Source organism: Eubalaena glacialis, chromosome 1 (genome assembly GCF_028564815.1).
Source record: "Eubalaena glacialis isolate mEubGla1 chromosome 1, mEubGla1.1.hap2.+ XY, whole genome shotgun sequence".
NCBI lineage: Eukaryota > Metazoa > Chordata > Mammalia > Artiodactyla > Balaenidae > Eubalaena > Eubalaena glacialis.
The window spans coordinates 93042025-93066535 of record NC_083716.1 but is presented as its reverse complement, the minus strand read 5'-3'; the positions used below and the strand labels follow the sequence as shown (position 1 = coordinate 93066535).

Genomic DNA, 24511 nt, shown 5'->3' with positions numbered 1-24511 from the left:
GGTGGGCTTTTTCCGGAGGGAGCTGTGGAGATACACACGGGCAGACAGGGGGCTGCGGCGCGGCTGGGCTCCGGTGGGGGCGGCCAAGTGCAGGTCGAGGGCTTCGTGGGCCGCACGGACGGCACCCCGGCCTGCGGCGGAGTCTGGGTCCGGGCCAGCCACCACGGGAGCGGCTGGGGTGGCGGCTGCCTTCCAGGGCCGCCTTCTGGCCGCCTGGCCGGCCAGGCCGGCGCGGAGCGCCCCCTCTGGCGCGCTGTGGTGGGAGGGGCCGGAGGAGGTGGGGCCTGCAGCGCTGCTCGGCGGGGGCGGGGGCGGCGGCGGAGGCGGCGGGCGACTAAAGGAGAAGGCGGAGCGGGAGGCAAAAAGCCTACAGCACCCGGTATTCCCAGGCGGTCTCCCATCCAAGTACTAACCAGGCCCGACCCTGCTTAGCTTCCGCGATCAGACGAGATGGGGCACGTTCAGGGTGGTATGGCCTTAGAGGGCAGCCGGGGCCACGGGGTGCCTCTTGAGGCTTTGCTTCGCTGGTGCTGGCGACTTGCTCCCTGCTCGGCGGTCAGCCCTCTTCAGCAAGGCCCTGCCGCCCGCCCAGGCTGGCGACAGGAGGCCTCAGGGACCCAGGGGTTGCATAGTCAAGGGCGACCTCGCAGCTCAGGTCAGGCGGGATCCTCCAGGCCCGTAGGTGCTTGGCGCTCCGCCCCAGGTCCCGCTTGATGCTCACAAGGACGTGGCCCCGGAGGCTTAATGTCCCTTGGCCCTAGGTCCCTCGGGCATTACCAACCCTGTCCACTCACGCAGTGCTAGGCACAACCTAGCCGTGGCCGGGCCGGCCCTCCTGCCCGACGGCAGTTGCCCCGAATCCACTGGGAGCCACCATTGTGTTGGCATGGCCCATTACAGCCAGCAAGGCCACACTTGCATCCACGCCAACTGCCGAGCACTGTTCCCGGTGCCTAGTGGTCGGCCGGTTCGGAGAACGAGTCCTGGCCCACGACCCCGCTCCCGCACTCGGCCGTGGCGAAACGGCGGAGGGGGGGCTTTTTCCGGAGGGAGCTGTGGAGAGACACACCGGCAGATAGGTGGCTGCGCCGGGGCTGGGCGCTAGTGGGGGCGGCCAGGTGCAGGTCAAGGGGCTCGCGGGCCGCACGGCCGGCACCCGGGCCTGAGGCGGAGTCTGGGTTCAGGCCAGCCACCCCGGGAGCGGCTGGGATGCGGCTGCCTTCCAGGGCCGCCTTCTGGCCGCCTGGCCGGCCAGGCAGGCGGAGAGCGCCCCCTCTGGCGCGCTGTGGTGGGAGGGGCCGGAGGAGGTGGGGCCTGCAGCGGTGCCCGGCGGGGGCGGGGGCGGGGGCGGGGGCGGAGGCGGCGGGCGACTAAAGGAGAAGGCGGAGCGGGAGGCAAAAAGCCTACAGCACCCGGTATTCCCAGGCGGTCTCCCATCCAAGTACTAACCAGGCCCGACCCTGCTTAGCTTCCGAGATCAGACGAGATCGGGCGCGTTCAGGGTGGTATGGCCGTAGACGCAGGAGGGGCCCGCGCGGTGCCTCTTGAGGCCCAGCTTCGCTGGCGCCTGCACCTTACCGCCATGCCGGCGGCCAGCCCTCTCCGGCAGGGCCCTGCCGCCCGCCCAGGCAGGCGACAGGAGGCCTCGGGGACCCGGGGGTGGCGGAGTGGTGGGCCACCTCGCAGCCCAGGGCGGGCGGGACGCTCCAGGCCCGTCGGCGCTTGGCGCCCCGCCGCAGATCCCGCTCGACGCTCACAGGGACGCGGCCCCGGAGGCTTCAGGGCCCGGCGGCCGCGGTCCCTTGGGCATCCCCCCCTGCCCGCCCACGCGGAGTTAGGCGCAGCCCGGCCACGGCCGGGCCGGCCCTCCGGCCGGGCAGCAGCTGGCCCGAAGCCACTGGGAGCCACCATGGAGTGGGCACGGCCCCTTAGCCCCAGCAAGGCCCCCCCCTTGCCCCCACGCCGCCCGCCGAGCACAGGACCCCGGCCCTGGTGGCCGGCAGGCCCGGAGAAGCGGCCCCGGCCCCCGCCCCCGCTCCCGCCCCCGGCCGTGGCGAAACGGCGGAGGGGGGGGCTTTTTCCGGAGGGAGCTGTGGAGAGACACACGGGCAGACAGGGGGCTGCGGCGCGGCTGGGCTCCGGTGGGGGCGGCCAAGTGCAGGTCGAGGGCCTCGCGGGCCGCACGGACGGCACCCCGGCCTGCGGCGGAGTCTGGGTCCGGGCCAGCCACCACGGGAGCGGCTGGGGTGGCGGCTGCCTTCCAGGGCCGCATTCTGGCCGCATGTCCAGCCAGCTCGGCGGGGAGCGATCCCTCCGGCGCGCTGTGTTGGGAGGGACGTGAGGAGGTGAGGCCTGCAGCGGTGCTCAGCGGGGGCGGAGGCGGCCTCGGCCGCGGGCCACTAAATGTCAAGGCGGAGCGGGAGGCAAAAAAGCCTACAGCACTCGGTATTCCCATGTGGTCTCCCATCCAGGTACGAAACAGGCCAGACCCTGATTAGCTTCCGAGATCAGACGAGGTGTGGTGCGTTCAGGGAGGTGTGGCCGTAGAATGCAGCGGGGGCCACGGTGTGCCTCTTGAGGCTTAGCTTCGCTGGTGCTGGCGACTCACCGCCAGCCCGGCAGCCAACCCTCTCCGGCGCGGCCCTGCCGTCCGCCCAGGCAAGCGACAGGAGGCCTCGAGGGCCCGGGGGTGGTGGAGTTGTGGGCGACTTCGCAGCTCAGGTCAGGCGGGACCCTCCAGGCCTGTAGGCGCTTGGCCCTCCGCCCCAGAGCCGCTCAACGCTCACAGGACTTGGCCCCGGAGGCTTAAGGGCCTGTGGCCCTCGGTCCCTTGTGCATTCCCCACCCTGTCAATCCACACAGTGCTAGGCGCAGCCCAGCCACGGCCTGGCCGGCCCTCCTGCCCGACGGCAGTCGGCCCTTAACCCACTGGGAGCCACCATTGAGCCGGCACGGCCCCTTAGCCCCAGCAAGGCCACCCTTGCCCCCACGCCACCCGCCGAGCACAGGACCCGGCGCCTGGTGTCTAGCCAGCCCAGCGAACCGGTCCCAGCCCCCGCCCCCGCTCCCGCCCCCGGCCGTGGCGAAACGGCGGAGCGTGGGCTTTTTCCGGAGGGAGCTGTGGAGATACACACGGGCAGACAGGGGGCTGCGGCGCGGCTGGGCTCCGGTGGGGGCGGCCAAGTGCAGGTCGAGGGCTTCGTGGGCCGCACGGACGGCACCCCGGCCTGCGGCGGAGTCTGGGTCCGGGCCAGCCACCACGGGAGCGGCTGGGGTGGCGGCTGCCTTCCAGGGCCGCCTTCTGGCCGCCTGGCCGGCCAGGCCGGCGCGGAGCGCCCCCTCTGGCGCGCTGTGGTGGGAGGGGCCGGAGGAGGTGGGGCCTGCAGCGCTGCCCGGCGGGGGCGGGGGCGGGGGCGGAGGCGGCGGGCGACTAAAGGAGAAGGCGGAGCGGGAGGCAAGAAGCCTACAGCACCCGGTATTCCCAGGCGGTCTCCCATCCAAGTACTAACCAGGCCCGACCCTGCTTAGCTTCCGAGATCAGACGAGATGGGGCGCGTTCAGGGTGGTATGGCCTTAGAGGGCAGCCGGGGCCACGGGGTGCCTCTTGAGGCTTTGCTTCGCTGGTGCTGGCGACTTGCTCCCTGCTCGGCGGTCAGCCCTCTTCAGCAAGGCCCTGCCGCCCGTCCAGGCTGGCGACAGGAGGCCTCAGGGACCCAGGGGTTGCATAGTCAAGGGCGACCTCGCAGCTCAGGTCAGGCGGGATCCTCCAGGCCCGTAGGTGCTTGGCGCTCCGCCCCAGGTCCCGCTTGATGCTCACAAGGACGTGGCCCCGGAGGCTTAATGTCCCTTGGCCCTAGGTCCCTCGGGCATTACCAACCCTGTCCACTCACGCAGTGCTAGGCACAACCTAGCCGTGGCCGGGCCGGCCCTCCTGCCCGACGGCAGTTGCCCCGAATCCACTGGGAGCCACCATTGTGTTGGCATGGCCCATTACAGCCAGCAAGGCCACACTTGCATCCACGCCAACTGCCGAGCACTGTTCCCGGTGCCTAGTGGTCGGCCGGTTCGGAGAACGAGTCCTGGCCCACGACCCCGCTCCCGCACTCGGCCGTGGCGAAACGGCGGAGGGGGGGCTTTTTCCGGAGGGAGCTGTGGAGAGACACACCGGCAGATAGGTGGCTGCGCCGGGGCTGGGCGCTAGTGGGGGCGGCCAGGTGCAGGTCAAGGGGCTCGCGGGCCGCACGGCCGGCACCCGGGCCTGAGGCGGAGTCTGGGTTCAGGCCAGCCACCCCGGGAGCGGCTGGGATGCGGCTGCCTTCCAGGGCCGCCTTCTGGCCGCCTGGCCGGCCAGGCAGGCGGAGAGCGCCCCCTCTGGCGCGCTGTGGTGGGAGGGGCCGGAGGAGGTGGGGCCTGCAGCGGTGCCCGGCGGGGGCGGGGTCGGGGGCGGGGGCGGAGGCGGCGGGCGACTAAAGGAGAAGGCGGAGCGGGAGGCAAAAAGCCTACAGCACCCGGTATTCCCAGGCGGTCTCCCATCCAAGTACTAACCAGGCCCGACCCTGCTTAGCTTCCGAGATCAGACGAGATCGGGCGCGTTCAGGGTGGTATGGCCGTAGACGCAGGAGGGGCCCGCGCGGTGCCTCTTGAGGCCCAGCTTCGCTGGCGCCTGCGCCTTACCGCCATGCCGGCGGCCAGCCCTCTCCGGCAGGGCCCTGCCGCCCGCCCAGGCAGGCGACAGGAGGCCTCGGGGACCCGGGGGTGGCGGAGTGGTGGGCCACCTCGCAGCCCAGGGCGGGCGGGACGCTCCAGGCCCGTCGGCGCTTGGCGCCCCGCCGCAGATCCCGCTCGACGCTCACAGGGACGCGGCCCCGGAGGCTTCAGGGCCCGGCGGCCGCGGTCCCTTGGGCATCCCCCCCTGCCCGCCCACGCGGAGTTAGGCGCAGCCCGGCCACGGCCGGGCCGGCCCTCCGGCCGGGCAGCAGCTGGCCCGAAGCCACTGGGAGCCACCATGGAGTGGGCACGGCCCCTTAGCCCCAGCAAGGCCCCCCCTTGCCCCCACGCCGCCCGCCGAGCACAGGACCCCGGCCCTGGTGGCCGGCAGGCCCGGAGAAGCGGCCCCGGCCCCCGCCCCCGCTCCCGCCCCCGGCCGTGGCGAAACGGCGGAGGGGGGGGCTTTTTCCGGAGGGAGCTGTGGAGAGACACACGGGCAGACAGGGGGCTGCGGCGCGGCTGGGCTCCGGTGGGGGCGGCCAAGTGCAGGTCGAGGGCCTCGCGGGCCGCACGGACGGCACCCCGGCCTGCGGCGGAGTCTGGGTCCGGGCCAGCCACCACGGGAGCGGCTGGGGTGGCGGCTGCCTTCCAGGGCCGCATTCTGGCCGCATGTCCAGCCAGCTCGGCGGGGAGCGATCCCTCCGGCGCGCTGTGTTGGGAGGGACGTGAGGAGGTGAGGCCTGCAGCGGTGCTCAGCGGGGGCGGAGGCGGCCTCGGCCGCGGGCCACTAAATGTCAAGGCGGAGCGGGAGGCAAAAAAGCCTACAGCACTCGGTATTCCCATGTGGTCTCCCATCCAGGTACGAAACAGGCCAGACCCTGATTAGCTTCCGAGATCAGACGAGGTGTGGTGCGTTCAGGGAGGTGTGGCCGTAGAATGCAGCGGGGGCCACGGTGTGCCTCTTGAGGCTTAGCTTCGCTGGTGCTGGCGACTCACCGCCAGCCCGGCAGCCAACCCTCTCCGGCGCGGCCCTGCCGTCCGCCCAGGCAAGCGACAGGAGGCCTCGAGGGCCCGGGGGTGGTGGAGTTGTGGGCGACTTCGCAGCTCAGGTCAGGCGGGACCCTCCAGGCCTGTAGGCGCTTGGCCCTCCGCCCCAGAGCCGCTCAACGCTCACAGGACTTGGCCCCGGAGGCTTAAGGGCCTGTGGCCCTCGGTCCCTTGTGCATTCCCCACCCTGTCAATCCACACAGTGCTAGGCGCAGCCCAGCCACGGCCTGGCCGGCCCTCCTGCCCGACGGCAGTCGGCCCTTAACCCACTGGGAGCCACCATTGAGCCGGCACGGCCCCTTAGCCCCAGCAAGGCCACCCTTGCCCCCACGCCACCCGCCGAGCACAGGACCCGGCGCCTGGTGTCTAGCCAGCCCAGCGAACCGGTCCCAGCCCCCGCCCCCGCTCCCGCTCCCGCCCCCGGCCGTGGCGAAACGGCGGAGGGTGGGCTTTTTCCGGAGGGAGCTGTGGAGATACACACGGGCAGACAGGGGGCTGCGGCGCGGCTGGGCTCCGGTGGGGGCGGCCAAGTGCAGGTCGAGGGCTTCGTGGGCCGCACGGACGGCACCCCGGCCTGCGGCGGAGTCTGGGTCCGGGCCAGCCACCACGGGAGCGGCTGGGGTGGCGGCTGCCTTCCAGGGCCGCCTTCTGGCCGCCTGGCCGGCCAGGCCGGCGCGGAGCGCCCCCTCTGGCGCGCTGTGGTGGGAGGGGCCGGAGGAGGTGGGGCCTGCAGCGCTGCTCGGCGGGGGCGGGGGCGGCGGCGGAGGCGGCGGGCGACTAAAGGAGAAGGCGGAGCGGGAGGCAAAAAGCCTACAGCACCCGGTATTCCCAGGCGGTCTCCCATCCAAGTACTAACCAGGCCCGACCCTGCTTAGCTTCCGCGATCAGACGAGATGGGGCACGTTCAGGGTGGTATGGCCTTAGAGGGCAGCCGGGGCCACGGGGTGCCTCTTGAGGCTTTGCTTCGCTGGTGCTGGCGACTTGCTCCCTGCTCGGCGGTCAGCCCTCTTCAGCAAGGCCCTGCCGCCCGCCCAGGCTGGCGACAGGAGGCCTCAGGGACCCAGGGGTTGCATAGTCAAGGGCGACCTCGCAGCTCAGGTCAGGCGGGATCCTCCAGGCCCGTAGGTGCTTGGCGCTCCGCCCCAGGTCCCGCTTGATGCTCACAAGGACGTGGCCCCGGAGGCTTAATGTCCCTTGGCCCTAGGTCCCTCGGGCATTACCAACCCTGTCCACTCACGCAGTGCTAGGCACAACCTAGCCGTGGCCGGGCCGGCCCTCCTGCCCGACGGCAGTTGCCCCGAATCCACTGGGAGCCACCATTGTGTTGGCATGGCCCATTACAGCCAGCAAGGCCACACTTGCATCCACGCCAACTGCCGAGCACTGTTCCCGGTGCCTAGTGGTCGGCCGGTTCGGAGAACGAGTCCTGGCCCACGACCCCGCTCCCGCACTCGGCCGTGGCGAAACGGCGGAGGGGGGGCTTTTTCCGGAGGGAGCTGTGGAGAGACACACCGGCAGATAGGTGGCTGCGCCGGGGCTGGGCGCTAGTGGGGGCGGCCAGGTGCAGGTCAAGGGGCTCGCGGGCCGCACGGCCGGCACCCGGGCCTGAGGCGGAGTCTGGGTTCAGGCCAGCCACCCCGGGAGCGGCTGGGATGCGGCTGCCTTCCAGGGCCGCCTTCTGGCCGCCTGGCCGGCCAGGCAGGCGGAGAGCGCCCCCTCTGGCGCGCTGTGGTGGGAGGGGCCGGAGGAGGTGGGGCCTGCAGCGGTGCCCGGCGGGGGCGGGGGCGGGGGCGGGGGCGGAGGCGGCGGGCGACTAAAGGAGAAGGCGGAGCGGGAGGCAAAAAGCCTACAGCACCCGGTATTCCCAGGCGGTCTCCCATCCAAGTACTAACCAGGCCCGACCCTGCTTAGCTTCCGAGATCAGACGAGATCGGGCGCGTTCAGGGTGGTATGGCCGTAGACGCAGGAGGGGCCCGCGCGGTGCCTCTTGAGGCCCAGCTTCGCTGGCGCCTGCGCCTTACCGCCATGCCGGCGGCCAGCCCTCTCCGGCAGGGCCCTGCCGCCCGCCCAGGCAGGCGACAGGAGGCCTCGGGGACCCGGGGGTGGCGGAGTGGTGGGCCACCTCGCAGCCCAGGGCGGGCGGGACGCTCCAGGCCCGTCGGCGCTTGGCGCCCCGCCGCAGATCCCGCTCGACGCTCACAGGGACGCGGCCCCGGAGGCTTCAGGGCCCGGCGGCCGCGGTCCCTTGGGCATCCCCCCCTGCCCGCCCACGCGGAGTTAGGCGCAGCCCGGCCACGGCCGGGCCGGCCCTCCGGCCGGGCAGCAGCTGGCCCGAAGCCACTGGGAGCCACCATGGAGTGGGCACGGCCCCTTAGCCCCAGCAAGGCCCCCCCTTGCCCCCACGCCGCCCGCCGAGCACAGGACCCCGGCCCTGGTGGCCGGCAGGCCCGGAGAAGCGGCCCCGGCCCCCGCCCCCGCTCCCGCCCCCGGCCGTGGCGAAACGGCGGAGGGGGGGGCTTTTTCCGGAGGGAGCTGTGGAGAGACACACGGGCAGACAGGGGGCTGCGGCGCGGCTGGGCTCCGGTGGGGGCGGCCAAGTGCAGGTCGAGGGCCTCGCGGGCCGCACGGACGGCACCCCGGCCTGCGGCGGAGTCTGGGTCCGGGCCAGCCACCACGGGAGCGGCTGGGGTGGCGGCTGCCTTCCAGGGCCGCATTCTGGCCGCATGTCCAGCCAGCTCGGCGGGGAGCGATCCCTCCGGCGCGCTGTGTTGGGAGGGACGTGAGGAGGTGAGGCCTGCAGCGGTGCTCAGCGGGGGCGGAGGCGGCCTCGGCCGCGGGCCACTAAATGTCAAGGCGGAGCGGGAGGCAAAAAAGCCTACAGCACTCGGTATTCCCATGTGGTCTCCCATCCAGGTACGAAACAGGCCAGACCCTGATTAGCTTCCGAGATCAGACGAGGTGTGGTGCGTTCAGGGAGGTGTGGCCGTAGAATGCAGCGGGGGCCACGGTGTGCCTCTTGAGGCTTAGCTTCGCTGGTGCTGGCGACTCACCGCCAGCCCGGCAGCCAACCCTCTCCGGCGCGGCCCTGCCGTCCGCCCAGGCAAGCGACAGGAGGCCTCGAGGGCCCGGGGGTGGTGGAGTTGTGGGCGACTTCGCAGCTCAGGTCAGGCGGGACCCTCCAGGCCTGTAGGCGCTTGGCCCTCCGCCCCAGAGCCGCTCAACGCTCACAGGACTTGGCCCCGGAGGCTTAAGGGCCTGTGGCCCTCGGTCCCTTGTGCATTCCCCACCCTGTCAATCCACACAGTGCTAGGCGCAGCCCAGCCACGGCCTGGCCGGCCCTCCTGCCCGACGGCAGTCGGCCCTTAACCCACTGGGAGCCACCATTGAGCCGGCACGGCCCCTTAGCCCCAGCAAGGCCACCCTTGCCCCCACGCCACCCGCCGAGCACAGGACCCGGCGCCTGGTGTCTAGCCAGCCCAGCGAACCGGTCCCAGCCCCCGCCCCCGCTCCCGCCCCCGGCCGTGGCGAAACGGCGGAGCGTGGGCTTTTTCCGGAGGGAGCTGTGGAGATACACACGGGCAGACAGGGGGCTGCGGCGCGGCTGGGCTCCGGTGGGGGCGGCCAAGTGCAGGTCGAGGGCTTCGTGGGCCGCACGGACGGCACCCCGGCCTGCGGCGGAGTCTGGGTCCGGGCCAGCCACCACGGGAGCGGCTGGGGTGGCGGCTGCCTTCCAGGGCCGCCTTCTGGCCGCCTGGCCGGCCAGGCCGGCGCGGAGCGCCCCCTCTGGCGCGCTGTGGTGGGAGGGGCCGGAGGAGGTGGGGCCTGCAGCGCTGCCCGGCGGGGGCGGGGGCGGGGGCGGAGGCGGCGGGCGACTAAAGGAGAAGGCGGAGCGGGAGGCAAGAAGCCTACAGCACCCGGTATTCCCAGGCGGTCTCCCATCCAAGTACTAACCAGGCCCGACCCTGCTTAGCTTCCGAGATCAGACGAGATGGGGCGCGTTCAGGGTGGTATGGCCTTAGAGGGCAGCCGGGGCCACGGGGTGCCTCTTGAGGCTTTGCTTCGCTGGTGCTGGCGACTTGCTCCCTGCTCGGCGGTCAGCCCTCTTCAGCAAGGCCCTGCCGCCCGTCCAGGCTGGCGACAGGAGGCCTCAGGGACCCAGGGGTTGCATAGTCAAGGGCGACCTCGCAGCTCAGGTCAGGCGGGATCCTCCAGGCCCGTAGGTGCTTGGCGCTCCGCCCCAGGTCCCGCTTGATGCTCACAAGGACGTGGCCCCGGAGGCTTAATGTCCCTTGGCCCTAGGTCCCTCGGGCATTACCAACCCTGTCCACTCACGCAGTGCTAGGCACAACCTAGCCGTGGCCGGGCCGGCCCTCCTGCCCGACGGCAGTTGCCCCGAATCCACTGGGAGCCACCATTGTGTTGGCATGGCCCATTACAGCCAGCAAGGCCACACTTGCATCCACGCCAACTGCCGAGCACTGTTCCCGGTGCCTAGTGGTCGGCCGGTTCGGAGAACGAGTCCTGGCCCACGACCCCGCTCCCGCACTCGGCCGTGGCGAAACGGCGGAGGGGGGGCTTTTTCCGGAGGGAGCTGTGGAGAGACACACCGGCAGATAGGTGGCTGCGCCGGGGCTGGGCGCTAGTGGGGGCGGCCAGGTGCAGGTCAAGGGGCTCGCGGGCCGCACGGCCGGCACCCGGGCCTGAGGCGGAGTCTGGGTTCAGGCCAGCCACCCCGGGAGCGGCTGGGATGCGGCTGCCTTCCAGGGCCGCCTTCTGGCCGCCTGGCCGGCCAGGCAGGCGGAGAGCGCCCCCTCTGGCGCGCTGTGGTGGGAGGGGCCGGAGGAGGTGGGGCCTGCAGCGGTGCCCGGCGGGGGCGGGGTCGGGGGCGGGGGCGGAGGCGGCGGGCGACTAAAGGAGAAGGCGGAGCGGGAGGCAAAAAGCCTACAGCACCCGGTATTCCCAGGCGGTCTCCCATCCAAGTACTAACCAGGCCCGACCCTGCTTAGCTTCCGAGATCAGACGAGATCGGGCGCGTTCAGGGTGGTATGGCCGTAGACGCAGGAGGGGCCCGCGCGGTGCCTCTTGAGGCCCAGCTTCGCTGGCGCCTGCGCCTTACCGCCATGCCGGCGGCCAGCCCTCTCCGGCAGGGCCCTGCCGCCCGCCCAGGCAGGCGACAGGAGGCCTCGGGGACCCGGGGGTGGCGGAGTGGTGGGCCACCTCGCAGCCCAGGGCGGGCGGGACGCTCCAGGCCCGTCGGCGCTTGGCGCCCCGCCGCAGATCCCGCTCGACGCTCACAGGGACGCGGCCCCGGAGGCTTCAGGGCCCGGCGGCCGCGGTCCCTTGGGCATCCCCCCCTGCCCGCCCACGCGGAGTTAGGCGCAGCCCGGCCACGGCCGGGCCGGCCCTCCGGCCGGGCAGCAGCTGGCCCGAAGCCACTGGGAGCCACCATGGAGTGGGCACGGCCCCTTAGCCCCAGCAAGGCCCCCCCTTGCCCCCACGCCGCCCGCCGAGCACAGGACCCCGGCCCTGGTGGCCGGCAGGCCCGGAGAAGCGGCCCCGGCCCCCGCCCCCGCTCCCGCCCCCGGCCGTGGCGAAACGGCGGAGGGGGGGGCTTTTTCCGGAGGGAGCTGTGGAGAGACACACGGGCAGACAGGGGGCTGCGGCGCGGCTGGGCTCCGGTGGGGGCGGCCAAGTGCAGGTCGAGGGCCTCGCGGGCCGCACGGACGGCACCCCGGCCTGCGGCGGAGTCTGGGTCCGGGCCAGCCACCACGGGAGCGGCTGGGGTGGCGGCTGCCTTCCAGGGCCGCATTCTGGCCGCATGTCCAGCCAGCTCGGCGGGGAGCGATCCCTCCGGCGCGCTGTGTTGGGAGGGACGTGAGGAGGTGAGGCCTGCAGCGGTGCTCAGCGGGGGCGGAGGCGGCCTCGGCCGCGGGCCACTAAATGTCAAGGCGGAGCGGGAGGCAAAAAAGCCTACAGCACTCGGTATTCCCATGTGGTCTCCCATCCAGGTACGAAACAGGCCAGACCCTGATTAGCTTCCGAGATCAGACGAGGTGTGGTGCGTTCAGGGAGGTGTGGCCGTAGAATGCAGCGGGGGCCACGGTGTGCCTCTTGAGGCTTAGCTTCGCTGGTGCTGGCGACTCACCGCCAGCCCGGCAGCCAACCCTCTCCGGCGCGGCCCTGCCGTCCGCCCAGGCAAGCGACAGGAGGCCTCGAGGGCCCGGGGGTGGTGGAGTTGTGGGCGACTTCGCAGCTCAGGTCAGGCGGGACCCTCCAGGCCTGTAGGCGCTTGGCCCTCCGCCCCAGAGCCGCTCAACGCTCACAGGACTTGGCCCCGGAGGCTTAAGGGCCTGTGGCCCTCGGTCCCTTGTGCATTCCCCACCCTGTCAATCCACACAGTGCTAGGCGCAGCCCAGCCACGGCCTGGCCGGCCCTCCTGCCCGACGGCAGTCGGCCCTTAACCCACTGGGAGCCACCATTGAGCCGGCACGGCCCCTTAGCCCCAGCAAGGCCACCCTTGCCCCCACGCCACCCGCCGAGCACAGGACCCGGCGCCTGGTGTCTAGCCAGCCCAGCGAACCGGTCCCAGCCCCCGCCCCCGCTCCCGCTCCCGCCCCCGGCCGTGGCGAAACGGCGGAGGGTGGGCTTTTTCCGGAGGGAGCTGTGGAGATACACACGGGCAGACAGGGGGCTGCGGCGCGGCTGGGCTCCGGTGGGGGCGGCCAAGTGCAGGTCGAGGGCTTCGTGGGCCGCACGGACGGCACCCCGGCCTGCGGCGGAGTCTGGGTCCGGGCCAGCCACCACGGGAGCGGCTGGGGTGGCGGCTGCCTTCCAGGGCCGCCTTCTGGCCGCCTGGCCGGCCAGGCCGGCGCGGAGCGCCCCCTCTGGCGCGCTGTGGTGGGAGGGGCCGGAGGAGGTGGGGCCTGCAGCGCTGCTCGGCGGGGGCGGGGGCGGCGGCGGAGGCGGCGGGCGACTAAAGGAGAAGGCGGAGCGGGAGGCAAAAAGCCTACAGCACCCGGTATTCCCAGGCGGTCTCCCATCCAAGTACTAACCAGGCCCGACCCTGCTTAGCTTCCGCGATCAGACGAGATGGGGCACGTTCAGGGTGGTATGGCCTTAGAGGGCAGCCGGGGCCACGGGGTGCCTCTTGAGGCTTTGCTTCGCTGGTGCTGGCGACTTGCTCCCTGCTCGGCGGTCAGCCCTCTTCAGCAAGGCCCTGCCGCCCGCCCAGGCTGGCGACAGGAGGCCTCAGGGACCCAGGGGTTGCATAGTCAAGGGCGACCTCGCAGCTCAGGTCAGGCGGGATCCTCCAGGCCCGTAGGTGCTTGGCGCTCCGCCCCAGGTCCCGCTTGATGCTCACAAGGACGTGGCCCCGGAGGCTTAATGTCCCTTGGCCCTAGGTCCCTCGGGCATTACCAACCCTGTCCACTCACGCAGTGCTAGGCACAACCTAGCCGTGGCCGGGCCGGCCCTCCTGCCCGACGGCAGTTGCCCCGAATCCACTGGGAGCCACCATTGTGTTGGCATGGCCCATTACAGCCAGCAAGGCCACACTTGCATCCACGCCAACTGCCGAGCACTGTTCCCGGTGCCTAGTGGTCGGCCGGTTCGGAGAACGAGTCCTGGCCCACGACCCCGCTCCCGCACTCGGCCGTGGCGAAACGGCGGAGGGGGGGCTTTTTCCGGAGGGAGCTGTGGAGAGACACACCGGCAGATAGGTGGCTGCGCCGGGGCTGGGCGCTAGTGGGGGCGGCCAGGTGCAGGTCAAGGGGCTCGCGGGCCGCACGGCCGGCACCCGGGCCTGAGGCGGAGTCTGGGTTCAGGCCAGCCACCCCGGGAGCGGCTGGGATGCGGCTGCCTTCCAGGGCCGCCTTCTGGCCGCCTGGCCGGCCAGGCAGGCGGAGAGCGCCCCCTCTGGCGCGCTGTGGTGGGAGGGGCCGGAGGAGGTGGGGCCTGCAGCGGTGCCCGGCGGGGGCGGGGGCGGGGGCGGGGGCGGAGGCGGCGGGCGACTAAAGGAGAAGGCGGAGCGGGAGGCAAAAAGCCTACAGCACCCGGTATTCCCAGGCGGTCTCCCATCCAAGTACTAACCAGGCCCGACCCTGCTTAGCTTCCGAGATCAGACGAGATCGGGCGCGTTCAGGGTGGTATGGCCGTAGACGCAGGAGGGGCCCGCGCGGTGCCTCTTGAGGCCCAGCTTCGCTGGCGCCTGCGCCTTACCGCCATGCCGGCGGCCAGCCCTCTCCGGCAGGGCCCTGCCGCCCGCCCAGGCAGGCGACAGGAGGCCTCGGGGACCCGGGGGTGGCGGAGTGGTGGGCCACCTCGCAGCCCAGGGCGGGCGGGACGCTCCAGGCCCGTCGGCGCTTGGCGCCCCGCCGCAGATCCCGCTCGACGCTCACAGGGACGCGGCCCCGGAGGCTTCAGGGCCCGGCGGCCGCGGTCCCTTGGGCATCCCCCCCTGCCCGCCCACGCGGAGTTAGGCGCAGCCCGGCCACGGCCGGGCCGGCCCTCCGGCCGGGCAGCAGCTGGCCCGAAGCCACTGGGAGCCACCATGGAGTGGGCACGGCCCCTTAGCCCCAGCAAGGCCCCCCCTTGCCCCCACGCCGCCCGCCGAGCACAGGACCCCGGCCCTGGTGGCCGGCAGGCCCGGAGAAGCGGCCCCGGCCCCCGCCCCCGCTCCCGCCCCCGGCCGTGGCGAAACGGCGGAGGGGGGGGCTTTTTCCGGAGGGAGCTGTGGAGAGACACACGGGCAGACAGGGGGCTGCGGCGCGGCTGGGCTCCGGTGGGGGCGGCCAAGTGCAGGTCGAGGGCCTCGCGGGCCGCACGGACGGCACCCCGGCCTGCGGCGGAGTCTGGGTCCGGGCCAGCCACCACGGGAGCGGCTGGGGTGGCGGCTGCCTTCCAGGGCCGCATTCTGGCCGCATGTCCAGCCAGCTCGGCGGGGAGCGATCCCTCCGGCGCGCTGTGTTGGGAGGGACGTGAGGAGGTGAGGCCTGCAGCGGTGCTCAGCGGGGGCGGAGGCGGCCTCGGCCGCGGGCCACTAAATGTCAAGGCGGAGCGGGAGGCAAAAAAGCCTACAGCACTCGGTATTCCCATGTGGTCTCCCATCCAGGTACGAAACAGGCCAGACCCTGATTAGCTTCCGAGATCAGACGAGGTGTGGTGCGTTCAGGGAGGTGTGGCCGTAGAATGCAGCGGGGGCCACGGTGTGCCTCTTGAGGCTTAGCTTCGCTGGTGCTGGCGACTCACCGCCAGCCCGGCAGCCAACCCTCTCCGGCGCGGCCCTGCCGTCCGCCCAGGCAAGCGACAGGAGGCCTCGAGGGCCCGGGGGTGGTGGAGTTGTGGGCGACTTCGCAGCTCAGGTCAGGCGGGACCCTCCAGGCCTGTAGGCGCTTGGCCCTCCGCCCCAGAGCCGCTCAACGCTCACAGGACTTGGCCCCGGAGGCTTAAGGGCCTGTGGCCCTCGGTCCCTTGTGCATTCCCCACCCTGTCAATCCACACAGTGCTAGGCGCAGCCCAGCCACGGCCTGGCCGGCCCTCCTGCCCGACGGCAGTCGGCCCTTAACCCACTGGGAGCCACCATTGAGCCGGCACGGCCCCTTAGCCCCAGCAAGGCCACCCTTGCCCCCACGCCACCCGCCGAGCACAGGACCCGGCGCCTGGTGTCTAGCCAGCCCAGCGAACCGGTCCCAGCCCCCGCCCCCGCTCCCGCCCCCGGCCGTGGCGAAACGGCGGAGCGTGGGCTTTTTCCGGAGGGAGCTGTGGAGATACACACGGGCAGACAGGGGGCTGCGGCGCGGCTGGGCTCCGGTGGGGGCGGCCAAGTGCAGGTCGAGGGCTTCGTGGGCCGCACGGACGGCACCCCGGCCTGCGGCGGAGTCTGGGTCCGGGCCAGCCACCACGGGAGCGGCTGGGGTGGCGGCTGCCTTCCAGGGCCGCCTTCTGGCCGCCTGGCCGGCCAGGCCGGCGCGGAGCGCCCCCTCTGGCGCGCTGTGGTGGGAGGGGCCGGAGGAGGTGGGGCCTGCAGCGCTGCCCGGCGGGGGCGGGGGCGGGGGCGGAGGCGGCGGGCGACTAAAGGAGAAGGCGGAGCGGGAGGCAAGAAGCCTACAGCACCCGGTATTCCCAGGCGGTCTCCCATCCAAGTACTAACCAGGCCCGACCCTGCTTAGCTTCCGAGATCAGACGAGATGGGGCGCGTTCAGGGTGGTATGGCCTTAGAGGGCAGCCGGGGCCACGGGGTGCCTCTTGAGGCTTTGCTTCGCTGGTGCTGGCGACTTGCTCCCTGCTCGGCGGTCAGCCCTCTTCAGCAAGGCCCTGCCGCCCGTCCAGGCTGGCGACAGGAGGCCTCAGGGACCCAGGGGTTGCATAGTCAAGGGCGACCTCGCAGCTCAGGTCAGGCGGGATCCTCCAGGCCCGTAGGTGCTTGGCGCTCCGCCCCAGGTCCCGCTTGATGCTCACAAGGACGTGGCCCCGGAGGCTTAATGTCCCTTGGCCCTAGGTCCCTCGGGCATTACCAACCCTGTCCACTCACGCAGTGCTAGGCACAACCTAGCCGTGGCCGGGCCGGCCCTCCTGCCCGACGGCAGTTGCCCCGAATCCACTGGGAGCCACCATTGTGTTGGCATGGCCCATTACAGCCAGCAAGGCCACACTTGCATCCACGCCAACTGCCGAGCACTGTTCCCGGTGCCTAGTGGTCGGCCGGTTCGGAGAACGAGTCCTGGCCCACGACCCCGCTCCCGCACTCGGCCGTGGCGAAACGGCGGAGGGGGGGCTTTTTCCGGAGGGAGCTGTGGAGAGACACACCGGCAGATAGGTGGCTGCGCCGGGGCTGGGCGCTAGTGGGGGCGGCCAGGTGCAGGTCAAGGGGCTCGCGGGCCGCACGGCCGGCACCCGGGCCTGAGGCGGAGTCTGGGTTCAGGCCAGCCACCCCGGGAGCGGCTGGGATGCGGCTGCCTTCCAGGGCCGCCTTCTGGCCGCCTGGCCGGCCAGGCAGGCGGAGAGCGCCCCCTCTGGCGCGCTGTGGTGGGAGGGGCCGGAGGAGGTGGGGCCTGCAGCGGTGCCCGGCGGGGGCGGGGTCGGGGGCGGGGGCGGAGGCGGCGGGCGACTAAAGGAGAAGGCGGAGCGGGAGGCAAAAAGCCTACAGCACCCGGTATTCCCAGGCGGTCTCCCATCCAAGTACTAACCAGGCCCGACCCTGCTTAGCTTCCGAGATCAGACGAGATCGGGCGCGTTCAGGGTGGTATGGCCGTAGACGCAGGAGGGGCCCGCGCGGTGCCTCTTGAGGCCCAGCTTCGCTGGCGCCTGCGCCTTACCGCCATGCCGGCGGCCAGCCCTCTCCGGCAGGGCCCTGCCGCCCGCCCAGGCAGGCGACAGGAGGCCTCGGGGACCCGGGGGTGGCGGAGTGGTGGGCCACCTCGCAGCCCAGGGCGGGCGGGACGCTCCAGGCCCGTCGGCGCTTGGCGCCCCGCCGCAGATCCCGCTCGACGCTCACAGGGACGCGGCCCCGGAGGCTTCAGGGCCCGGCGGCCGCGGTCCCTTGGGCATCCCCCCCTGCCCGCCCACGCGGAGTTAGGCGCAGCCCGGCCACGGCCGGGCCGGCCCTCCGGCCGGGCAGCAGCTGGCCCGAAGCCACTGGGAGCCACCATGGAGTGGGCACGGCCCCTTAGCCCCAGCAAGGCCCCCCCTTGCCCCCACGCCGCCCGCCGAGCACAGGACCCCGGCCCTGGTGGCCGGCAGGCCCGGAGAAGCGGCCCCGGCCCCCGCCCCCGCTCCCGCCCCCGGCCGTGGCGAAACGGCGGAGGGGGGGGCTTTTTCCGGAGGGAGCTGTGGAGAGACACACGGGCAGACAGGGGGCTGCGGCGCGGCTGGGCTCCGGTGGGGGCGGCCAAGTGCAGGTCGAGGGCCTCGCGGGCCGCACGGACGGCACCCCGGCCTGCGGCGGAGTCTGGGTCCGGGCCAGCCACCACGGGAGCGGCTGGGGTGGCGGCTGCCTTCCAGGGCCGCATTCTGGCCGCATGTCCAGCCAGCTCGGCGGGGAGCGATCCCTCCGGCGCGCTGTGTTGGGAGGGACGTGAGGAGGTGAGGCCTGCAGCGGTGCTCAGCGGGGGCGGAGGCGGCCTCGGCCGCGGGCCACTAAATGTCAAGGCGGAGCGGGAGGCAAAAAAGCCTACAGCACTCGGTATTCCCATGTGGTCTCCCATCCAGGTACGAAACAGGCCAGACCCTGATTAGCTTCCGAGATCAGACGAGGTGTGGTGCGTTCAGGGAGGTGTGGCCGTAGAATGCAGCGGGGGCCACGGTGTGCCTCTTGAGGCTTAGCTTCGCTGGTGCTGGCGACTCACCGCCAGCCCGGCAGCCAACCCTCTCCGGCGCGGCCCTGCCGTCCGCCCAGGCAAGCGACAGGAGGCCTCGAGGGCCCGGGGGTGGTGGAGTTGTGGGCGACTTCGCAGCTCAGGTCAGGCGGGACCCTCCAGGCCTGTAGGCGCTTGGCCCTCCGCCCCAGAGCCGCTCAACGCTCACAGGACTTGGCCCCGGAGGCTTAAGGGCCTGTGGCCCTCGGTCCCTTGTGCATTCCCCACCCTGTCAATCCACACAGTGCTAGGCGCAGCCCAGCCACGGCCTGGCCGGCCCTCCTGCCCGACGGCAGTCGGCCCTTAACCCACTGGGAGCCACCATTGAGCCGGCACGGCCCCTTAGCCCCAGCAAGGCCACCCTTGCCCCCACGCCACCCGCCGAGCACAGGACCCGGCGCCTGGTGTCTAGCCAGCCCAGCGAACCGGTCCCAGCCCCCGCCCCCGCTCCCGCTCCCGCCCCCGGCCGTGGCGAAACGGCGGAGGGTGGGCTTTTTCCGGAGGGAGCTGTGGAGATACACACGGGCAGACAGGGGGCTGCGGCGCGGCTGGGCTCCGGTGGGGGCGGCCAAGTGCAGGTCGAGGGCTTCGTGGGCCGCACGGACGGCACCCCGGCCTGCGGCGGAGTCTGGGTCCGGGCCAGCCACCACGGGAGCGGCTGGGGTGGCGGCTGCCTTCCAGGGCCGCCTTCTGGCCGCCTGGCCGGCCAGGCCGGCGCGGAGCGCCCCCTCTGGCGCGCTGTGGTGGGAGGGGCCGGAGGAGGTGGGGCCTGCAGCGCTGCCCGGCGGGGGCGGGGGCGGCGGCGGAGGCGGCGGGCGACTAAAGGAGAAGGCGGAGCGGGAGGCAAAAAGCCTACAGCACCCGGTATTCCCAGGCGGTCTCCCATCCAAGTACTAACCAGGCCCGACCCTGCTTAGCTTCCGCGATCAGACGAGATGGGGCACGTTCAGGGTGGTATGGCCTTAGAGGGCAGCCGGGGCCACGGGGTGCCTCTTGAGGCTTTGCTTCGCTGGTGCTGGCGACTTGCTCCCTGCTCGGTGGTCAGCCCTCTTCAGCAAGGCCCTGCCGCCCGCCCAGGCTGGCGACAGGAGGCCTCAGGGACCCAGGGGTTGCATAGTCAAGGGCGACCTCGCAGCTCAGGTCAGGCGGGATCCTCCAGGCCCGTAGGTGCTTGGCGCTCCGCCCCAGGTCCCGCTTGATGCTCACAAGGACGTGGCCCCGGAGGCTTAATGTCCCTTGGCCCTAGGTCCCTCGGGCATTACCAACCCTGTCCACTCACGCAGTGCTAGGCACAACCTAGCCGTGGCCGGGCCGGCCCTCCTGCCCGACGGCAGTTGCCCCGAATCCACTGGGAGCCACCATTGTGTTGGCATGGCCCATTACAGCCAGCAAGGCCACACTTGCATCCACGCCAACTGCCGAGCACTGTTCCCGGTGCCTAGTGGTCGGCCGGTTCGGAGAACGAGTCCTGGCCCACGACCCCGCTCCCGCACTCGGCCGTGGCGAAACGGCGGAGGGGGGGCTTTTTCCGGAGGGAGCTGTGGAGAGACACACCGGCAGATAGGTGGCTGCGCCGGGGCTGGGCGCTAGTGGGGGCGGCCAGGTGCAGGTCAAGGGGCTCGCGGGCCGCACGGCCGGCACCCGGGCCTGAGGCGGAGTCTGGGTTCAGGCCAGCCACCCCGGGAGCGGCTGGGATGCGGCTGCCTTCCAGGGCCGCCTTCTGGCCGCCTGGCCGGCCAGGCAGGCGGAGAGCGCCCCCTCTGGCGCGCTGTGGTGGGAGGGGCCGGAGGAGGTGGGGCCTGCAGCGGTGCCCGGCGGGGGCGGGGGCGGGGGCGGGGGCGGAGGCGGCGGGCGACTAAAGGAGAAGGCGGAGCGGGAGGCAAAAAGCCTACAGCACCCGGTATTCCCAGGCGGTCTCCCATCCAAGTACTAACCAGGCCCGACCCTGCTTAGCTTCCGAGATCAGACGAGATCGGGCGCGTTCAGGGTGGTATGGCCGTAGACGCAGGAGGGGCCCGCGCGGTGCCTCTTGAGGCCCAGCTTCGCTGGCGCCTGCGCCTTACCGCCATGCCGGCGGCCAGCCCTCTCCGGCAGGGCCCTGCCGCCCGCCCAGGCAGGCGACAGGAGGCCTCGGGGACCCGGGGGTGGCGGAGTGGTGGGCCACCTCGCAGCCCAGGGCGGGCGGGACGCTCCAGGCCCGTCGGCGCTTGGCGCCCCGCCGCAGATCCCGCTCGACGCTCACAGGGACGCGGCCCCGGAGGCTTCAGGGCCCGGCGGCCGCGGTCCCTTGGGCATCCCCCCCTGCCCGCCCACGCGGAGTTAGGCGCAGCCCGGCCACGGCCGGGCCGGCCCTCCGGCCGGGCAGCAGCTGGCCCGAAGCCACTGGGAGCCACCATGGAGTGGGCACGGCCCCTTAGCCCCAGCAAGGCCCCCCCTTGCCCCCACGCCGCCCGCCGAGCACAGGACCCCGGCCCTGGTGGCCGGCAGGCCCGGAGAAGCGGCCCCGGCCCCCGCCCCCGCTCCCGCCCCCGGCCGTGGCGAAACGGCGGAGGGGGGGGCTTTTTCCGGAGGGAGCTGTGGAGAGACACACGGGCAGACAGGGGGCTGCGGCGCGGCTGGGCTCCGGTGGGGGCGGCCAAGTGCAGGTCGAGGGCCTCGCGGGCCGCACGGACGGCACCCCGGCCTGCGGCGGAGTCTGGGTCCGGGCCAGCCACCACGGGAGCGGCTGGGGTGGCGGCTGCCTTCCAGGGCCGCATTCTGGCCGCATGTCCAGCCAGCTCGGCGGGGAGCGATCCCTCCGGCGCGCTGTGTTGGGAGGGACGTGAGGAGGTGAGGCCTGCAGCGGTGCTCAGCGGGGGCGGAGGCGGCCTCGGCCGCGGGCCACTAAATGTCAAGGCGGAGCGGGAGGCAAAAAAGCCTACAGCACTCGGTATTCCCATGTGGTCTCCCATCCAGGTACGAAACAGGCCAGACCCTGATTAGCTTCCGAGATCAGACGAGGTGTGGTGCGTTCAGGGAGGTGTGGCCGTAGAATGCAGCGGGGGCCACGGTGTGCCTCTTGAGGCTTAGCTTCGCTGGTGCTGGCGACTCACCGCCAGCCCGGCAGCCAACCCTCTCCGGCGCGGCCCTGCCGTCCGCCCAGGCAAGCGACAGGAGGCCTCGAGGGCCCGGGGGTGGTGGAGTTGTGGGCGACTTCGCAGCTCAGGTCAGGCGGGACCCTCCAGGCCTGTAGGCGCTTGGCCCTCCGCCCCAGAGCCGCTCAACGCTCACAGGACTTGGCCCCGGAGGCTTAAGGGCCTGTGGCCCTCGGTCCCTTGTGCATTCCCCACCCTGTCAATCCACACAGTGCTAGGCGCAGCCCAGCCACGGCCTGGCCGGCCCTCCTGCCCGACGGCAGTCGGCCCTTAACCCACTGGGAGCCACCATTGAGCCGGCACGGCCCCTTAGCCCCAGCAAGGCCACCCTTGCCCCCACGCCACCCGCCGAGCACAGGACCCGGCGCCTGGTGTCTAGCCAGCCCAGCGAACCGGTCCCAGCCCCCGCCCCCGCTCCCGCCCCCGGCCGTGGCGAAACGGCGGAGCGTGGGCTTTTTCCGGAGGGAGCTGTGGAGATACACACGGGCAGACAGGGGGCTGCGGCGCGGCTGGGCTCCGGTGGGGGCGGCCAAGTGCAGGTCGAGGGCTTCGTGGGCCGCACGGACGGCACCCCGGCCTGCGGCGGAGTCTGGGTCCGGGCCAGCCACCACGGGAGCGGCTGGGGTGGCGGCTGCCTTCCAGGGCCGCCTTCTGGCCGCCTGGCCGGCCAGGCCGGCGCGGAGCGCCCCCTCTGGCGCGCTGTGGTGGGAGGGGCCGGAGGAGGTGGGGCCTGCAGCGCTGCCCGGCGGGGGCGGGGGCGGGGGCGGAGGCGGCGGGCGACTAAAGGAGAAGGCGGAGCGGGAGGCAAGAAGCCTACAGCACCCGGTATTCCCAGGCGGTCTCCCATCCAAGTACTAACCAGGCCCGACCCTGCTTAGCTTCCGAGATCAGACGAGATGGGGCGCGTTCAGGGTGGTATGTCCTTAGAGGGCAGCCGGGGCCACGGGGTGCCTCTTGAGGCTTTGCTTCGCTGGTGCTGGCGACTTGCTCCCTGCTCGGCGGTCAGCCCTCTTCAGCAAGGCCCTGCCGCCCGTCCAGGCTGGCGACAGGAGGCCTCAGGGACCCAGGGGTTGCATAGTCAAGGGCGACCTCGCAGCTCAGGTCAGGCGGGATCCTCCAGGCCCGTAGGTGCTTGGCGCTCCGCCCCAGGTCCCGCTTGATGCTCACAAGGACGTGGCCCCGGAGGCTTAATGTCCCTTGGCCCTAGGTCCCTCGGGCATTACCAACCCTGTCCACTCACGCAGTGCTAGGCACAACCTAGCCGTGGCCGGGCCGGCCCTCCTGCCCGACGGCAGTTGCCCCGAATCCACTGGGAGCCACCATTGTGTTGGCATGGCCCATTACAGCCAGCAAGGCCACACTTGCATCCACGCCAACTGCCGAGCACTGTTCCCGGTGCCTAGTGGTCGGCCGGTTCGGAGAACGAGTCCTGGCCCACGACCCCGCTCCCGCACTCGGCCGTGGCGAAACGGCGGAGGGGGGGCTTTTTCCGGAGGGAGCTGTGGAGAGACACACCGGCAGATAGGTGGCTGCGCCGGGGCTGGGCGCTAGTGGGGGCGGCCAGGTGCAGGTCAAGGGGCTCGCGGGCCGCACGGCCGGCACCCGGGCCTGAGGCGGAGTCTGGGTTCAGGCCAGCCACCCCGGGAGCGGCTGGGATGCGGCTGCCTTCCAGGGCCGCCTTCTGGCCGCCTGGCCGGCCAGGCAGGCGGAGAGCGCCCCCTCTGGCGCGCTGTGGTGGGAGGGGCCGGAGGAGGTGGGGCCTGCAGCGGTGCCCGGCGGGGGCGGGGGCGGGGGCGGGGGCGGAGGCGGCGGGCGACTAAAGGAGAAGGCGGAGCGGGAGGCAAAAAGCCTACAGCACCCGGTATTCCCAGGCGGTCTCCCATCCAAGTACTAACCAGGCCCGACCCTGCTTAGCTTCCGAGATCAGACGAGATCGGGCGCGTTCAGGGTGGTATGGCCGTAGACGCAGGAGGGGCCCGCGCGGTGCCTCTTGAGGCCCAGCTTCGCTGGCGCCTGCGCCTTACCGCCATGCCGGCGGCCAGCCCTCTCCGGCAGGGCCCTGCCGCCCGCCCAGGCAGGCGACAGGAGGCCTCGGGGACCCGGGGGTGGCGGAGTGGTGGGCCACCTCGCAGCCCAGGGCGGGCGGGACGCTCCAGGCCCGTCGGCGCTTGGCGCCCCGCCGCAGATCCCGCTCGACGCTCACAGGGACGCGGCCCCGGAGGCTTCAGGGCCCGGCGGCCGCGGTCCCTTGGGCATCCCCCCCTGCCCGCCCACGCGGAGTTAGGCGCAGCCCGGCCACGGCCGGGCCGGCCCTCCGGCCGGGCAGCAGCTGGCCCGAAGCCACTGGGAGCCACCATGGAGTGGGCACGGCCCCTTAGCCCCAGCAAGGCCCCCCCTTGCCCCCACGCCGCCCGCCGAGCACAGGACCCCGGCCCTGGTGGCCGGCAGGCCCGGAGAAGCGGCCCCGGCCCCCGCCCCCGCTCCCGCCCCCGGCCGTGGCGAAACGGCGGAGGGGGGGGCTTTTTCCGGAGGGAGCTGTGGAGAGACACACGGGCAGACAGGGGGCTGCGGCGCGGCTGGGCTCCGGTGGGGGCGGCCAAGTGCAGGTCGAGGGCCTCGCGGGCCGCACGGACGGCACCCCGGCCTGCGGCGGAGTCTGGGTCCGGGCCAGCCACCACGGGAGCGGCTGGGGTGGCGGCTGCCTTCCAGGGCCGCATTCTGGCCGCATGTCCAGCCAGCTCGGCGGGGAGCGATCCCTCCGGCGCGCTGTGTTGGGAGGGACGTGAGGAGGTGAGGCCTGCAGCGGTGCTCAGCGGGGGCGGAGGCGGCCTCGGCCGCGGGCCACTAAATGTCAAGGCGGAGCGGGAGGCAAAAAAGCCTACAGCACTCGGTATTCCCATGTGGTCTCCCATCCAGGTACGAAACAGGCCAGACCCTGATTAGCTTCCGAGATCAGACGAGGTGTGGTGCGTTCAGGGAGGTGTGGCCGTAGAATGCAGCGGGGGCCACGGTGTGCCTCTTGAGGCTTAGCTTCGCTGGTGCTGGCGACTCACCGCCAGCCCGGCAGCCAACCCTCTCCGGCGCGGCCCTGCCGTCCGCCCAGGCAAGCGACAGGAGGCCTCGAGGGCCCGGGGGTGGTGGAGTTGTGGGCGACTTCGCAGCTCAGGTCAGGCGGGACCCTCCAGGCCTGTAGGCGCTTGGCCCTCCGCCCCAGAGCCGCTCAACGCTCACAGGACTTGGCCCCGGAGGCTTAAGGGCCTGTGGCCCTCGGTC

At 72.6% G+C, this 24511-nt stretch overlaps 11 non-coding genes and 13 pseudogenes across 11 annotated transcripts; all 24 read right to left on the bottom strand.

Annotated features, from left to right (window-relative positions):
* Positions 1 to 364: 364 nt before the first annotated feature.
* LOC133105368 (5S ribosomal RNA) lies at positions 365 to 483 on the bottom strand (annotated as a pseudogene).
* A 917-nt stretch (positions 484 to 1400) lies between these two features.
* On the bottom strand, positions 1401 to 1519 carry LOC133101693 (5S ribosomal RNA). The gene has a single exon (XR_009702675.1). It is a non-coding gene; the product is annotated as a 5S ribosomal RNA (ribosomal RNA).
* A 911-nt stretch (positions 1520 to 2430) lies between these two features.
* LOC133076863 (5S ribosomal RNA) lies at positions 2431 to 2549 on the bottom strand (annotated as a pseudogene).
* A 911-nt stretch (positions 2550 to 3460) lies between these two features.
* Positions 3461 to 3579, bottom strand: LOC133104997 (5S ribosomal RNA). The gene has a single exon (XR_009703787.1). It is a non-coding gene; the product is annotated as a 5S ribosomal RNA (ribosomal RNA).
* Positions 3580 to 4496: 917 nt separating this feature from the next.
* LOC133101685 (5S ribosomal RNA) lies at positions 4497 to 4615 on the bottom strand. The gene has a single exon (XR_009702674.1). It is a non-coding gene; the product is annotated as a 5S ribosomal RNA (ribosomal RNA).
* A 910-nt stretch (positions 4616 to 5525) lies between these two features.
* LOC133076859 (5S ribosomal RNA) lies at positions 5526 to 5644 on the bottom strand (annotated as a pseudogene).
* Positions 5645 to 6561: 917 nt separating this feature from the next.
* Positions 6562 to 6680, bottom strand: LOC133105362 (5S ribosomal RNA; annotated as a pseudogene).
* A 917-nt stretch (positions 6681 to 7597) lies between these two features.
* Positions 7598 to 7716, bottom strand: LOC133101678 (5S ribosomal RNA). Its single transcript, XR_009702673.1, has one exon. It is a non-coding gene; the product is annotated as a 5S ribosomal RNA (ribosomal RNA).
* Positions 7717 to 8626: 910 nt separating this feature from the next.
* LOC133076853 (5S ribosomal RNA) lies at positions 8627 to 8745 on the bottom strand (annotated as a pseudogene).
* Positions 8746 to 9656: 911 nt separating this feature from the next.
* On the bottom strand, positions 9657 to 9775 carry LOC133104990 (5S ribosomal RNA). The gene has a single exon (XR_009703786.1). It is a non-coding gene; the product is annotated as a 5S ribosomal RNA (ribosomal RNA).
* Positions 9776 to 10692: 917 nt separating this feature from the next.
* On the bottom strand, positions 10693 to 10811 carry LOC133101662 (5S ribosomal RNA). Its single transcript, XR_009702671.1, has one exon. It is a non-coding gene; the product is annotated as a 5S ribosomal RNA (ribosomal RNA).
* Positions 10812 to 11721: 910 nt separating this feature from the next.
* On the bottom strand, positions 11722 to 11840 carry LOC133076848 (5S ribosomal RNA; annotated as a pseudogene).
* A 917-nt stretch (positions 11841 to 12757) lies between these two features.
* Positions 12758 to 12876, bottom strand: LOC133105359 (5S ribosomal RNA; annotated as a pseudogene).
* Positions 12877 to 13793: 917 nt separating this feature from the next.
* On the bottom strand, positions 13794 to 13912 carry LOC133101655 (5S ribosomal RNA). Its single transcript, XR_009702670.1, has one exon. It is a non-coding gene; the product is annotated as a 5S ribosomal RNA (ribosomal RNA).
* Positions 13913 to 14822: 910 nt separating this feature from the next.
* On the bottom strand, positions 14823 to 14941 carry LOC133076846 (5S ribosomal RNA; annotated as a pseudogene).
* A 911-nt stretch (positions 14942 to 15852) lies between these two features.
* On the bottom strand, positions 15853 to 15971 carry LOC133104983 (5S ribosomal RNA). Its single transcript, XR_009703785.1, has one exon. It is a non-coding gene; the product is annotated as a 5S ribosomal RNA (ribosomal RNA).
* Positions 15972 to 16888: 917 nt separating this feature from the next.
* LOC133101647 (5S ribosomal RNA) lies at positions 16889 to 17007 on the bottom strand. Its single transcript, XR_009702669.1, has one exon. It is a non-coding gene; the product is annotated as a 5S ribosomal RNA (ribosomal RNA).
* A 910-nt stretch (positions 17008 to 17917) lies between these two features.
* Positions 17918 to 18036, bottom strand: LOC133076844 (5S ribosomal RNA; annotated as a pseudogene).
* A 917-nt stretch (positions 18037 to 18953) lies between these two features.
* On the bottom strand, positions 18954 to 19072 carry LOC133105351 (5S ribosomal RNA; annotated as a pseudogene).
* Positions 19073 to 19989: 917 nt separating this feature from the next.
* On the bottom strand, positions 19990 to 20108 carry LOC133101640 (5S ribosomal RNA). The gene has a single exon (XR_009702668.1). It is a non-coding gene; the product is annotated as a 5S ribosomal RNA (ribosomal RNA).
* Positions 20109 to 21018: 910 nt separating this feature from the next.
* On the bottom strand, positions 21019 to 21137 carry LOC133076839 (5S ribosomal RNA; annotated as a pseudogene).
* A 911-nt stretch (positions 21138 to 22048) lies between these two features.
* On the bottom strand, positions 22049 to 22167 carry LOC133105059 (5S ribosomal RNA; annotated as a pseudogene).
* A 917-nt stretch (positions 22168 to 23084) lies between these two features.
* LOC133101633 (5S ribosomal RNA) lies at positions 23085 to 23203 on the bottom strand. Its single transcript, XR_009702667.1, has one exon. It is a non-coding gene; the product is annotated as a 5S ribosomal RNA (ribosomal RNA).
* Positions 23204 to 24113: 910 nt separating this feature from the next.
* Positions 24114 to 24232, bottom strand: LOC133076833 (5S ribosomal RNA; annotated as a pseudogene).
* Between the last annotated feature and the right edge of the window lie 279 nt (positions 24233 to 24511).